We start from the raw sequence: 16,993 nt of genomic DNA on the forward strand, positions 1-16,993 counted from the left end.
CCTCTCTCAGGCTGCCATCTCGAGATCCACTTGTTAATTTCTGGTGCCTTGCTGAAGAGAAAATTCATTAACCTCAGAGCCACACAGCCATGTGGTGAAATGTGCATGTTTAATGTGCCTTAAAAGAGCTTTTTAAAGACGTAAACAGGCTAATTGGCAGGACTGTAGGCAACACGGCGCATCACACACACCAGCTCACTCCTAAAGAGCTATTCGTGTTCGCACTTCATTGGTGCTTTGCCCTAAACGCATACATGCACAACCCTGTATATACACCCTTGTGGGGGCTTGTTCCTAATATATGCTAATTATGATAACTATAGACTAACTACCACTAACCCAAAAATAAACAACAAACAATGAGGTTGCGCATTATAGTCATTAGCTGTTATTGTTATCGAACACGATTTTACGTTTGAATTTACTTAATAATAGCACAACCCAGACACACACAAGTATGTTAAGCTCACAACCGCACCGTATTTATAATAATGCCTGATACTGATGAGACACATAATTATGTTAATCAATAAAAGCATGATGGAATTAAAAACAAAACCTAAAAATAAAAATTTGTCAATGCTACTGGTGATTTGAGGCATTATGAAATTTTTATGTACAGTATGAAAAAATGAAAATTCATTGTAAAATTAGCTTGAAAGTGCTAAGAAATTGTTAGTGTTTGAGATTAACTTTAATACGATTATGCATAATGATTGACAAATGAGGAACACTCAAAGAAATACACAGATGTTACAAGTTATCCTAGTTACTTTACTGTAATCATTTTAGTTAACTTTAATGTAGTGACCAATAAACAGGCACTATTGAAAAATAAAAAAGATCTCCCTCGAGGCTGGTACTATTTTGCCTCTTTTACTCTCTTTGTCTTCCATTCCGCAAAGGTGGAGGTCAGGCGTGGCTGTTCCTGGTCCAAGCCTCGGAGGCAAAATCTCTCTAATGCACTTAGAATCTGGCACATACACCTTCCTCCCACACAGGAAGTCCTGATGGGGCAGAGAGCACACACTGCAAAGAAGACAGAGGGGAGAGAGAGAATCCACTGGAGCATAAACCCCCTGGAGACTGACAGTACAGTGCATGTATCTGTGATGAGGGTGTGTATGTGTGCGCGTGTGCGTCTGTGCGTGTGTGGGTGTATTTCAGAGAGGAAAGGACATGTGGCAGATTTAAGAGCACTTGTGTGCAACACGAAGGTGTTTTCCGCCAAGTCGGGGGAAAAAAATTTGGTCAAAACACGGGCTGATTGCCATGGTTATAATTACACTAATGGCTTCATTACGGGCATTAATTCAGCCCTCATCAGTCTTTTGCCAGTGATTAGTTCAAAGTGGAGGAGGGGTGAAACGTACAGTTCTCAAAAGAAAATGATTTTCCTAAACAGGCACAATCTACCAGATCAAGATGTCCTCCCACAATCCCTCATGGTTTTGTAACACGCAGAGACTGCGGCCAATATCATCAGATGGAGTTTGTCAGATGGAAACTGATATAATCCTGATTTAGTGTTATGACACCAACTGAAGGTGCACTCAAAAAGAAGAATTCTTCGGCTGCACTTAATACAATTGTGTTCAGCACTTCCAAACGTTGAAAATGGGTTTTCCTGACGGTAAATTAAACCGTGAACCTTGTAAAGTGGAAACCTAACAGAATTGAGCAAATGCGATAAAATTAAACATATCAAATTAGACCAACCAAGGAGGTATTTACATCAGACTTTTTATCGGGTAACTATGAGATCAGATTTCCATGAAGAGGAAACTAGTTGATATCTGGACCAGCACCATGTTTTTTATGCAAACAATGGCCCTTATTCACATTTCTTTTCACAAGCTTCTAAAGTAATTTCAGTTCAATAGTATTCTAGTCTTCTATATGGTGAATGGTAACTACAACAAAATTAAATGTTTATGTTGCCATTTGAGTCAATATCAGAAATAAAAATAAATCCATGGTACAGTGTTACACACATATACACACACACACACATATATATACATATATATATATATATATATATATATATATATATATATATATATATATACACACACATATATATACACACATATATATATATTTATACTGATTACAGTAGTCAGAAAAGATTACAATGTCAAATTTGTCAAAAGTCAATCAGCTGAAATAACAAGGTAATAAAATACCTATTTTATTGTTATAAATGTACACAATTTTTGTAAATATACACAGAAAACAGTTGATGTTAACTTTGGAAATGCATCCAAATTCCAACCAGATTTATAGTCAACTGAAAATAAAATTAAAGTAGGAAATATGAAAACTAATATATTAAGAAAAACCATGATAGTATCTTAATGATACTGAAATAGCACTAAGCACCAGACAATTAACATTAACTGTCCTCTTTTTTCAATTTTTCCTAAGCTAGGTTAACATTAGTTGAAATTATTTATGTGGTCTTAATGCAAATGAAGTAAACTTCTATTTTACAACTAATCGACTGAACTCAATTAAATTAAATTGTGACACAATATCCATGAGTTGTGATGTATTAGATCACTTTAATTGAATAGATTAAGCAAGCTGCAAAATTCTTTTTGACTGCGTGTTCTAAAGAGTGCATGATATCCACATGCTAAATGAGTTTCCTTCCAGCGTTACTGCTTCCCGTTTATGATAGGAAGAGAACATGTGATCAGCCTAAGGGCCCTCAGTATGTTTTCAATTGCCTGTGGTCTTTCTCCTGAAACGTAAGATTTGAAAAGAGAAAATACACACATAAAAGTGGTGTTTTGAAGCGTGGCCATCACAGCGCCACTCGTCAAATGAAGCAGTGTCTCACAGGCACTTTTGTCTGGTCATTTCTTCTTAGAATCCTCTACATTAAAGCTGTGGAGGGAACCAGCTGAATGTATCTGTTCAGAAACAAACACACAGACAGAACATCAAAGCGTGTGGACTGCAGTCAGAGTGGACAGTGAGTGACCTGTTCAGACGCTGAGTGCAGAACAAGATTACATGAAAGACCACAGGAAATCTAAATTAGTTTTATGGCTTTTAGACCATGTGTGTTAGCTTTGAGGCCATCTATATGCTAGACTTTTGACAAAATTCCCTTTTAGCAGATACTTAATGATAAAATGTATTAATAAAATAAAATATAAAATAAAAATTGGTTAATAAAAATAAGTTACATTTAATTAAATTCAATTGATGCAAACAATTCCATTTGAAAACATTAAACACAAAAAATTCTATATCATGTGGAAAAGCTACAAACTGCGTGCAGACAACTGGAAAATTGCTCCATAAAGTGTACATTTACTAACATATACTATGTTCAGTTGTCAGCAAATGTCGGTACTCTTGAGCTTAAAATGTTCTTTCAATAGATGATATTTATTTATACAATAACTTTTATTTTGCTCTTACCCCTAATGCAGCTCTTCTTCTGAGAATGTGACTATTACATAACATATAAACAGTTTTTGGACACTCTCACAAAATAAATAGATGAATAATTGTTAGTTGAATAATATGTTTTTATAATTTATACATTAACAATATTTATATATTAGCCACAGTTATCCATAGATACAAGCCACAACAGTGTCAGCTTATAATACCTGACCACTCTATCCTCATCATATTTTGTCAGATGCTATTGAATCATCTTTACCAAACATGAAGAGCTCCCTCTAAAGGTCTAAAGGCCTACTGCAAAGTATCACTATTTTCCTTTTTCAAAGCCCAACCTTTCACACACACACACACACACACACACACATCCCCTTAAACTCAACTCCTTCTCAACCTACTCTCTCCTCACACACTCTCCTTCAAATCGCGATCCATCATTGTCCTCTAAATCAATAATCAATCTGCAGTCTTGTCCTCTCACCCCATCTGTCTCCATTGGCCAGAGCGTTGCTCTCTGCCTGTATAGATCATCATTTGGGTCCCTGTAATTGCTGGTCAGAGGGAGGGAGGCCATTAAAGACAGTATGGCCACTGGCTCTTTCTTTTCCCTTCTCTTTGACCCAGTTCAGGCACTTCTTGGCTTCTCTCACACCACTTTTTCCCACTCTCTCACTGGCCAGAAAACTCTAACAAGGCTAGAGATGAAGATATCAGTAAAGATACTAAAATAAGCTCTGTACTTACTTTACAGGTAACTATCAATTTTAACAATTGCATTTAATTTTAGTTTTCTTGTTACATTTATTTCATGCAGCAGCAGTACATGTGTTTTATTAATCAAAATATAATACAATATAATATTCAGTGTTGGGCTGCCAAGACTCCAGACACTCGCATGTTGTGGGCAAGCTGAGATAGGCCTATAGCATCTTAATCAAAGACTAAAATGGAATAGGCCTATAAAAGAAAACCAGTATAGGATTAGAATGCATCTCAAAAATACCGCATACACAGATGCACGTTGCCATTATGGGAGTCAGAACCAAAGTATAGGTAAATAAAAAATAAACTGAGATTACAAAAGTGATTCAGTCAAGATCAGTAAGGGATTTTCTTTTCTTTTGTTTTTTGATAACATGCACTGCATCAGCTACACCTTTGTTTTCATTACATTTCTTTAAGACATAACCAATTGTATTTCTGAGATATTTTTGATATAATTCTGTGTGCATTTGTCACAAAATATAAATCGAAAATAATGCCACTGAAATACACTTTAATGAGAACAGGCTGCCACACGTTTCATTCAAATGAATGCGCACATTAACGTTCTATTACAGCACAAGACAAGCACTACATGGAGAGCTATAAACGAGCAAGAATGATAAACTTTGGAACTTGAGGAAGCAGCACTGGCCTGACTGCTCAGAGAAGTGATTATAGTTCAGAGAACTGAAGCCCACCTAAACGCTCAAACTCTGACTCGAACGTGTGTGGCTCATTATCCAATGCCGTCTTCGGACCAGGGCTTGACATAACCTGGGAGGTTGATGGCTCCATGTCAAAGCATTGGTTATGATTTTCAGACAGATCAGACCTTAACTTAACATTCTTAACAAAAAAAGTTGTCAATCGTTGTTTTTATCTCTCATCATCCGCGGCTAAATCCACTCTATTTATCTGACAGGCCTAGGCTACTCGCCTCTCTCTGTCTGACTGCAGCACACACATTTTCAAACATACACACATAAAGTAATATCTAGATCCGCCATTCACTATGTCTGATTGGTTCAGACTATGATATGTGCCTAATGTGTGCGATAGTTTTAAACCGCACGAAGACTTTCAGAGTTTCTGAAATTTTTTTCTCTAGAACAGCTAGTCGTACAGGTGCATCCATAGATTTTTTTTAAATGTGACACCAGAGGGTGTTTACCCACTGACTGGCCACCAACATGGATATGGTAGGCTGCTATGGCCACCATGTACAGCTTCAGGATGGAGTGGGTTTACCCTGCAAAGAGTCTAGTCTGCAAGAACTCCAGAACTGTACCAACCCCAGGGTGCAAGCAGGGCATTCAGCAGCTGGCTCCCTTGCGAGTCTTTGCCGCATGCTCTACTCCCAGACAAACAACACACAGCGTGTGTGTATCTTGAGGCGTCATAAAATGCTTACATGGATGCACACACTACTTATAAACTCTCTGTTTGCAGATTGAATGAATCGGTTGAATGAATGACTCAATGACTCATGCTGTGATTTGCTGCCATCTACTGCAAATTTTAAGTTCTGCGTAAATACACTGTCTTAGGTTAAATAAAAACTAAAGGATCAAAAAAAAGGTCAAAATCATTTAATCATAGCACAGGATATGAAGAATATCAAACATTTAGGAACTGTTCAAGGCAAAGTAGCAGCACAATAACACAACTTTTTTTTTTTTTACAAAAATGTAAGTATAGGCAAGTTTTTTGAAAAAAAATTAGTGTTAACACCCGCCTATCATGTTCACAAACAGGCCTGAACGGGTTAAACTTGTAAAAAAAAAAGATGGGCTAATTAAAGAGAAAACAACTAACCCAATAAAACGTCCAAATCAAAATTAACATAAAATGTGCATTGAGATTTTAACTAGATTAAATTAAAACTGCAGTGGTTTTAATTCTAGCTACAGTTGCTAATATTTACTGATTGGTGCAAAAAACATTCACTTACAGGTTCACAATAAGCGTCAGCCTACAGGATGATTCATTCAACCGATTTAAATGTTTATGTATTTATAGCAAAAATATGGGCTGTTGAAATGTCATGCATCAGATTCGGTGGTGACCAAAGCAGGATATGAATAGATTTACCATCCTAATCAAGGGCAAATTCAAAGAAAGACACATCCAGGTGACATATTTTCCACTTTTTCTCTTGTTCGCCAGCACTTGCTGTACTCCCCTAGTTCATTTTGTGCTGCGTCGTGCCTATAACCCTTTGTACCATCCCGGAAACCTTACAGTTCATATCTACCTAATTCTAGGCTACATTTCCCATCTCCTTCTGTGCTCCCAAGCAACTGGGATTTTCTTTTTCTGGCTTAATTAAAGCAGCGGGTGGGCGTAAATTTCTGACATCCATCACACATTAGCTACTAAATTGTTGCAGTGTCACAACATGCTCCGACATTGTTTCATAACATCAAATAGCAGGTTATAACATCAAGCTTTTCGACGCTGCTCACATCCAGCTCTGAGTCGATCAGAAGCATTCGACTAGTCGTCAAAGAGCGGCAGCCGAAGAGGCGTTTCTTTAAACAAAAGTACCGAATGCTCAGTTGTCTGTACTGCAGGCTATTATGGATTCACAGCATTTCCCCTCAGAGATGTGTGTGTATTTTCTCCCCGTTTTTCCCTCCACCATCAGGGGAACCAGAATCAGTACGCAACTCGGCGGGTTAGCGGAGCATTCAGCTGCGTCCACTGCTTCTACAGAGTGATATGCTGTTAATTAATTTACACTGAGTCCCAGCACTATGCTAACCATTGTTTGTGTCTGCTGCAATTCCCCGTTCCAAACACATGGGTGTTCGTTCATGTATGTGCTGTTTGCGGGGCGCGATTATCCAATCAACAACGCGGGTCACCATGGGCCAAAGAGGGGCTGGGGAGCGTTGGAAATCAGTGAGCGTCTTAAATGGGCTTTATTACTAATTTACCATAAGTAGGATTCATTTTTTCCCCACTGGCTTTGGTCAAACAGACACCAGGGTCTCACGAAGCGTCCACACACAACAGCTGTCCTTACCAAAACCGTACGGCCGCTAATTTACAGTCGACGAGGAGGAGCAGCACCGGCCTCCGTGATTCCTCCAACGCTAATTGGCTGCTTGTAAAAGATCGCCCTGGAGGAAAACAAAGGGCTCTTGAAATATTAATGCCCTTAACAACTTTGGAAGAGTGCCCACTCCAAAAGCCCCTGCTGTGCGACTCCTACTTGTTGTTGTTGTTGTTGGGTTTTTTTTTTCCTATTTCTTTCAAAACTCTCCCACTCTCTCACACAGCAATGCCGAAGAAGGCCTGTGAGTCACAATGCATTTGTGATGGGCTGCTTACAGCACTGGCAGACCAACATATGCCTTGTCAGGGCACAAACTGCCCCCTTCAGTAAGTCTGCTATCTGCTATCTAATGGTCAAGAGAGTAACTGACAATGGCTATACAAGAGGCTGTCTGTTCAGGAGAAAACCTGTTAGCAGCTTATCTCTGTCCAAGAAGCTGACATGGCAAAGTCAGTTTTGAACTTATATATTTTTTTGTGTAGGGATGTCAAAAGTACCAGTACTTTGACACTAAGTGAATACTAAAATAAAAAGATATACTAGTAAAAAAATACTAAGCAGTACTAAATTTTTCAACATATAGCAGCTTCAGTTTTTTTTTTATTCCGCGATCGCAGAATACAATGCAAAATTAACAAAATGTTGCAGTTTTTTGCAATTCGTTGTTTAGCCACAAAATAATTACAAAAAAGTCCTCACATAACATTAAATTCTAATGATCTAACTCAGGGATTGGCCCCAGTATCTTTTAGTATGTGCTGCTGGATCATATTAGACTAGGATGATGAATTTTTAAATATTCATCAAGTCAGTCAAGTAAAAATTGTTTCTCCAACCAGTAGAGGTCAATAGTTTCCGCCTTTTAAGAGGTCTTAAATTTGGGGACAGAAATACAAGAATTGTTATATAGACTAAAATGTTGTTTAAACTTTAAATAAGTAACATTCATATTTGCTGTAGAACTAAAACTGGTATCTAATTATGAAATTAATACTAGCATTGACTGCAATTTTTTTTTACAGCATACTGTTAAACTCTAGAGACAACTGATGATATTCCAGGTCAGCTAAACACTATAGTCTCTCAATCCCTTCAGTGGGTGCCTATAACTTCAAATTATGAATTCAGGCACGTAACCAAATGGTGAGAGCTTCAATTTTTTTTTTCATGGCTTCTTGCTGTTCCTCATCAGTACTTTCTGCTGAAACGTACTGTTTGCAATATGCAATTAATGAGTTGTTCAATGCTTTGAACGAATCCATTTTAAATGTAATTGTCTCTGTTCCCTAGAGGCGTAAGGACAGGCCCAGAGACGGAGCTGTCAGAGAAACAGGGCTGTCTTTAATCTTCATTTGATGACTCTCATACTTGTACGCTGTGCTATAATTTAACATGAGAGAGAATGAAAGTGTGTATGAGGTAGTAAGTGACAGTGAAAAAAAAAAAAAGTGGGTGAGTGTATGCTTGTGTGTGCGAAAGATATCGAGAAGGTACAACATAGCAGACTCAACGTTTCAGACAGACCTACTTCTGCCAATCAGACGTCGATTGTCTCTCATCTTAGGTACAGAGAGGAAGCGATTGCTTTGAAAGCGTCCGACGCTACAATGGACTGAGACGGGGGAGTGTTGTGCAGGGTAATAGAATAGTTGGCACAGTCATACTTAATAGAGAGCACTTTGCGTCTCATCTTTTATGTTTAAAAACATCAAAGCTGTTCAAAATGACGCATATCAAACTGATCTAACAATCACACAGAGTGAGTAAGAAGAACGTCTGCTGTGTGTCTGCTAAATCTGAGAATATTTGAGGGAATACATAGCGGAGTAACAGGAAGGCGAACCGAGGCCTTTGTCTACTTGTAAGCAACTACAAAGTTGGTGAAATGGGAATATAGTGTAACAGAGATGCCAGAAGTGTTTCAGGTAGCTGCCTTAGCAAACTTTCAAGAGGCCTGCAAAATGATTTCAAATTATTTTTAAAATAAGATAGAACTGCTACATTTCACAGTCAATATATTACTTGTTTTAATTCATCCCTTCATATTCAATTATTGATAAGATTTCCATAAGATATAAAAAAGAATTTCAAAAGTGTTATATATATAATATTTGTGAAAAGTCCTTATTCAGTCAAGTTCATTAGTCAAAAATAAGTGTTCTCCAACATAAATAAAAACAAATTAAATTATAGTTCTTTTTGCCTATTGAAAACATCTTTAAAGCAGTAACTGCTAAAATTCTTTGTGTTAACCTACCTGGAAATAAAACGGTTGAGAACCATCACTCTACATAATATTACTGTCCATTCTCCAAAACTTTCCAACTAACTGACACATTGATGATGCATAAAATATGACACAGAGGTTCTATTTCTACTGGTAAAAAATGCCTCACTTCACTGAAAACCTAGCCAGCTCATCTGAAGCCAACCACCAGACACCTTCAGGGAATTACTACCACCACGCATACTGACCGAATCAACTGGCCGCAGCAGCTCCTGGTACTAAATCAACATGCCAAGTCATAGTATTACTCTCTCTGAGTGATGATCTTTTTTGTGGTCAGTTTTTTGGGAGACAAAAACACCATTGTGTTTATGTTAATGAAAGATTCAAGAGCAATAGCAAACAGTGCTTCCTGCTCCAAAAACTTCCTGAGGCAGAAAGATGCAGTGAATAGACTGCAAACCGTTCAGGTAAAACTGAGTGGGAGAGGTGAATTGTGTTCCTCCCGCAGAGATTCTGACACTTCAAAACCAAAGAAGACGGATCACACCACACACACCATACAAAACGATACCAAAAAAGCACAGACCAACTGTTCAGTTATAATTTTATCTTTTCAACAACTTTTGATTTGTTGAGCAGTTTAGGTTTAACAGTATTTTATTGTGTTAAAAAACATTTTGATATATACACAAACTTTTCAACTATAAGTACATTAATTAGCAGGCATAAAGTATGTAATTTAAAATTAATTATAATTGAAATCAAAATGTATTAAAACAAAATATATTACACATAAATACATTCAAATATAATTATAAGCTTTGTGTATTTATTTATTGAAGGTACATATAAATCCTGGAACTTGTGATTATTGTAAGGTTATTTGATGACTGAATAAAAAAATATTCTCATATAATTATAATTAGATAATTAAATGTACAAAAAAAGATACATAAATATATTCACATATATAACTATCAGTGTTTTTTAATTAATATACTGCAATCACATTAATTCAATTTAAATATATTCATATTACTTCACATTTACATATACCAAATTTACACACATGTATATATAATTGAGCAAACAACTATTTAATAATGCATAACATTAAAGTACTACTGTTACATAATTTACGTATATATTCAATTGTATACACAAAAGATAATGATATTAAATACAGTTTTATTATATATCTTATTATCAGGAATTATTCGTATATTTCATATTCATACAATCATGCGCATAAGCAAAAAAATATATATTATTTTAGATTATAAATTGTATTTGTACACATATTAAAGAGCATATTCTATGTATGCAGCATATTGGACTGCAAATGATTGAAAATTGACATTGTGGGCAATCACACAATCAAAATTGGCCTTTGCCTGCAGCGTCCTGACATTTAATCCCACTAGACACAGGACAGCAGGTTGGCTGTGATATGACACTGAGCATGTGTGTCATGAATAGGGTCCGAAAGGGCAGATGCCAAGGTCACATGGGGACGTAAGCCCTCTGCAGACCCGCATTCAATTACTCTTAAATCAATGTATCAAATGACACCCCTAAATCAATAATCCTCAAGGTGTTCCTTGAAAAAATGCACAGTTTGCTGACCTCCGCCTGCCTCTGATCTCCAATCCACTTCTGCTGGGTCGGGTCAGACCCTTTACCTTGACCCCCGCATAGGTAATGCACTGAAAGCCATCAACCCAGTGCTAAAGTGAGCCACCCCCCGTGAGATTGCATCCCTCTTTTAAACCGAACACCATCCTCACACCCCGGAGACAAGGAGCAGCGTTCTCTATTGAGCGGAAAAGTAATTGCCTTTCTTTTGTTTGTTTATGCACTTTCTATTTGTTATTCAGCATGGACAGTAAAGGCAGCTCTTAGAGTGAAAATGAGTTTTATGTAAGGAGTAATAACCTAAATGGATTTCCTCAGTAGCAGGAAGCCCCATGGCTATTTATCTTCTCCCTCCACTAATTATTCATTACAGCTCAGCCAGAGGAAACTCGCAAAAACACACAGTCAGATAACGGCGGCGAAGCGCTCGCAAAATTACTTTCTGCTTTCGCCTCTTAAAAGATTCTCGCACTTCAATGCGTTTCATTCCAGCCGAGCTTCTGGAGGAGACGCCCACCGAAAGCATCTGATAGCTGGGAAAATATTCAGAAACACTGATTTGTAAATGCACAAACAGCATCCAGGAGGAACTGAACGTTTTTCGTCACAGGTGGAAGTTGAACTTGTGCGTTTTGAGAGAAGCGCGTCTCCTGCAGTGTCCTAAAGTATTTGCCTGTTCTGTAGTAACTGCTGTCCACGGCGTATTAGCGATTCCCTAGCAGAGGACTACTTACCGCTGACCTTATATTTATAATTACCCTTCACCTTTACCTGACTGATGTCACAGCGCTGACATTTGTGTCCAGTCGTGCCATTCGGTGGCTCCACTGCGACGCTCTCTCTAATCGCACGGGCCCCGACTCATCACACAAACCTATCAGCTCACTGCAGGATAGCTGTCACGCTGACAACAACACAATGGAGGCGAAGCCTTGTGAGGTAGTAGATGGAGAAACAGACACTTTTCACTGAATAAAGAAAAGAGCAGCCACATGGCCACATTTTAATTCATGTTTGGAAGTTTGAAATTTATTTGAAGAGAAATGGCATGATAGTGATGAACATTCACTTACTCACAAATAAACCTGTTAACTGTACTTTACCTTACAATAAATTAACAACAAAAGCTACTGTTCAAAGGCCTGGAGGTCAGTAAATTAATATTTTCTATCAAGTAAAATATTGTCAAATATTATTACATGTATTACATTACATTAAAACAACTTTTCTATTTTAATGTAATTTAAAATGTAAATGATTTCTGTGATGGCAAAGCTGAATTTTTTTCAGAAGCCTTTACTTGAGTCTTGAGTGTGACATGATCCTTCAGAAACAATTCTAATACCAATAAATCAAAACAGTTACGCTGCTTAATACATTTGTGTAAACCATGATGCTTTGTTTCAAAATTCTTTGATGTTTTTGATGACTATTCATTTAGTTTTTTTTGGAAACAATGGGAAGGTCTTTACTGTCACTTTTGATCAATGTAAAGTATCCTTGAATTAATAAATGATGAATAAACATTTTTTATATTACCAAACTTTTTAAAGTTTGTATAGTCTGTATAGACATATAAATGCAAAAAAAAATGTAATTAAGAAGTACACTATAAAATATATTAATGCAACATTCAAAAAATTAAATATTGCTTTTTAAGTATATGTAATGGCATTACATAATTTCATCAACATCATTATACAGTTATCATATAGAATTAAATGATTTTATGCAAAACTTTCTCTTTTTTTTAACAACAACAAATCTTCCTCAAGTCTTCCTCATACAGCACTTAAGTCTGTTAATATTACAGCTTAACAATACATACTTGTATGTGTCAAATATCGAAAGTCAACAAAAACATGTGATTTTTATTTGGTTTCTCTGATCAGTCCAACAGGATCAGAGAAGCACTGCAGCAGAACAGCTTGACCTTGTATCCACTGCAGGATATGGACTAACAGTGCTATGAGCATCATGGGAAACATCTGTGTGGTAAGACTGCCATCTAGTGTAAATGACCATCTGATACATAAACCTCTGAACTCTTATCTGCATGGACTTTACAGGGTCTGCTAGCCAGGCCAAATCATCATCAACTGATTGCTTTCGAATCTAACCTATACTATACTAACACTTAGAAACACTGATTTAATCTTCAAGTTCAGAGGAATGTTGTAAAAAATTCTATTCTGTGCTTCCTGAGACAGCAAACACTGGGTGAATGGATGCAGTGTACTGAATAAACAATACCAGTTACGCCTAATTAATTTGACAAGTGATTAATACCCACTCAGACAACAAAAACAAATGGTTGCTGCTCCCTAGGTCTAGTTAACCAACAAAGAGCCAAGCAAATAATTCATAGGAAAAGGTTTTACAAGGAGTGCAGGTGTAGCAGAGCAATAACCCTGCGACACAGCCCAAAAGCCCTCCAGAGACAAACCAACAACAAACAAAAATGAACACAAGCATTCATTACGCATTTGCTTTCAGGCTATAATTCAGTAATTTGCAACAAATGAATGAGTATCTTCCTCTGTCTTCTGAATAGGCCACAGAGGACAGATCCTATGACCAAATTACTTTTGAATAGTGTCGTTATTCACATTTTTTAGAACATTGCATTTTTTAGAACAATTTTGAACAGTTTTTGCTTATAATCTGTTCAATCAATAATCTGTGAATATTTCTTTTCTCATTCAGATGAGAAAATTCTTCTTTTTTATTTATATATATATATATATATATATATATATATATATATATATATATATATATATATATATATATATACACACACACACACACACACACACAATTTGTTAACATCTTAATTATGGACTTGCAGCTTTTAATTTCAGAAGATATTAACTGATGAGTCATGTGAATTATTGAGGTGCTTTTATCAGCTGTTTGGGCTCTCCTTCTGACGGCACCCATTCACTGGAGAGGATCCTTTGGTGACCAAGTGATGTAATGCTGAATTACTCTAAATCTGATGAACAAACTAAATCTATATTGTGGATAGTGTGAGCCTAAGTACATTTTCAGCTAATTTTCATTTTTGGGTGAACTACTCATTTAGGAGTAAAAATATTCTTGTGAATTTTTACTAGTTGCATATGTCTACAAGACAGCCTACAATATACATAAAGAATATTAAAGCACCTAATACAAGAAGAAGCAGCAGCTTTCAGTGCTCATGTAACCATCAGATTGTGTAAAATATGTTTTCAAAGCATTACGACTTGGAAATTTCATCCCACGCAGTGCCTCTTTCTGTCTTCATAATTATATATGAAGTATTTTCAGGTTAATAATTACTACACTCAGTAGTAGTTTCAGGCTAATTTTGCAATTTATAGTCAGTTTTAGTCTTCTCGTGAACAATTACCTCATATTATCTATGCATCCAAAAACACTCACCTGAGAGACAGTGAATATTGCACAGTTAGAGGTCACTATGAAGTCTGGAAGGACACCACATCCAAATGTAGGCAGGGCTAGAAAAATCACCAGTAGAAATAACAAACATAAGATAACTAATCCAGCAAAAAAATAACAATACAGTTTATTTTACACAATTGTTTTGGGCCATTTGCATTTTTTGCAACAAGTCCCAGTTATTTTCGGAGTCTGCTCAAGTAATAAGCATGGCATTTGTGCACAGTTAGCATTTCATTGTACTCACAACGTATTTAGCACTATTAATGGTTTAACCCTATAAATGCTTCTGTAACATATTTAATACACAAATTTCTGAGGCCTCTAAATGATCAACATGTTCAAAACTTCATGCTCTGTTGCATTTGTCTTTTTGATTTGAACCTGTATTGTTAGTCATATTTTAATATTTTCAAACAGCAGCAACACATTTGATCTAATTTTTCCACACCTATTTTGTAAAACCGCGTTAAAATGCAAATATGAAATATGATTTATCAGGCTTTTGAGGAACATTTATTTGTCCATCTCTCAATCATCACGGAATTGCACATTGAATTGAGTACTGTTATGAAGTATACATTTTTTCATTGATTTGGCATATGTTACAATCTGAATTTATAAAAATACACATTATTATTGATGAATAAAATGCATGCAATCGTTTCTTTTTTCAAAGTTTGTTTAAAAGTTCAACAAACTGGCCGATTTGGTTTGCATTTACAGATTTAACCATAACATATATTACATTGCCCTACTGCTTTGTAAACTGTTAAAATTTTACTGTGTATAAGCGTCATTATCTTTGTCACTCTTCAACACAGACAAGACGAGCAATGTGATGGAATCAAAAAGGCGAAATAAGAATATTATATCGTTATTAATCCAGTAGATGGCGCAATAGCTTTTTTATTTCAAATTCGTACCTGATAAACACAAATGAAAAAAAGTCCATAGAAATGACACTTGTCACTTTAATTGCTTAAAGAGAAGTTGCTAGGGTTAACATCTAATCTTATAAAATGCATCTTATCATATATTAGTTTTTAAATTAATTGAATTAGAGCTTATGTACATGTTAATAATAATAAATAGCCTACTGATTTAGTGATCAGAACCAGTACATGACCTGCTATAAACGGAGACCGTTGTGCTTGATGCAAAAAAAAATATCATAATTTGAAGCTCAATAGCAGTTGAGCAGGATGACTTAGAGTCATATAGGTGTCGAGTACAAAAGTTTTACAAACGTTCAGGGCTTTACCCAAAACATCCGGGGCTCAATAAAATCAAAACAAACATAAAACAACTCAATAAAATGTGTTCTTTGAATACCATGTAAGTTGCTTTGGATAAAAGCGTCTGGCAAATGCGTGAATGTAAATGTAAAGTAAAAGACAATGTATTTTGGTTTACCTGTTTCTGAATTTCTGTAAAATGTACAGCTGGCTGTATAATGAGTCTAGTTTAGTGTTTTTGTACTTTATAATCAGACAAAAACTACCATACAATAATAGAACTTACATTTCAATAAGATAAAAATGTACAATATATATTAGCAAAACATGCTGTATTTATATATTGCTAGAACAGCAGCCCGTGGATAATTTAGCTAACTTTATTTACTAACTTTACCTAATGGGAGCTCACCTGTTGTTAGCACGGCAACGACGGCGATCACAAGAAAAGACTCCGATGCAAACGACATGACCATAAATTTATAAATAAAATACAAAAAAAATGTACTTAAAAGTGGTGTTTCTTCTCTCAGTTTTACTCAGTATTTCCTGTTACCCCGTTGTTTCATATTACGCCTATCAATGGAACTAGGGACCGTCTCCAAAGTTACATACGACACTGGCGTTCACGTTTCTAACGTTTTCAGCATTTAAAGAGAATTACCTTACTTGCTATAAAGAGGCAGTGTAAAAAGTTATTAGGCTTCTCTATGTTTAACATAGTTGACATAGTTAACTTCAATAAGTGAGATTAACTCCAGTTGTTCAAGAGGACCAGTTGTTCTATGCAACGTGGAATTGAAAAAGAGCACAAACACAAAAAAAAACACATTTGACATCCTGACTACATACTTAAAAAAGAACAAAAAAAGAAGCAAGTTACTTAAAAAATGCTATTTAAAATCTCCACTTGAAATAGTAGCGTCGCCGAGTGCACTTTACCTCAGTATTTCTGATGTTAGCCTGCTGTTGCCAGAGCTAGCTTGAATTAAAGAGCAGCAGACCATAAGGGCTTGTTTTTTTTAATTTTTTGGTTTAACTAAAGTTTAAGTTTATTTCGACTAGGACACCTTCATTTACTCAGTCGATGTTATCATCATTATGGCGGTATTCCGGCCGACAGTAAAACATGAAAAACGACATGATGAGTTATGTTAGTTTGCTGTTGTGAAGTGAAACATCTTAAAATAT

The 16,993-nt window shown here is 36.1% G+C and overlaps 1 long non-coding RNA gene across 2 annotated transcripts; it reads right to left on the reverse strand.

Moving 5' to 3' along the window:
* Window positions 1–686: 686 nt before the first annotated feature.
* Window positions 687–16,366, reverse strand: LOC122351107. 2 transcript variants are annotated; one of them, XR_006251686.1, is made up of 3 exons: window positions 16,215–16,366; window positions 14,547–14,623; window positions 687–1,029 (listed from the first exon to the last, which is right to left on the reverse strand). It is a non-coding gene; the product is annotated as an uncharacterized LOC122351107 (long non-coding RNA). The 2 variants fall into 2 exon arrangements; XR_006251685.1 differs by lacking the exon at window positions 687–1,029 and adding an exon at window positions 2,618–2,921.
* Window positions 16,367–16,993: the final 627 nt, after the last annotated feature.

This window comes from Puntigrus tetrazona, chromosome 8 (genome assembly GCF_018831695.1).
Source record: "Puntigrus tetrazona isolate hp1 chromosome 8, ASM1883169v1, whole genome shotgun sequence".
Lineage (NCBI taxonomy): Eukaryota > Metazoa > Chordata > Actinopteri > Cypriniformes > Cyprinidae > Puntigrus > Puntigrus tetrazona.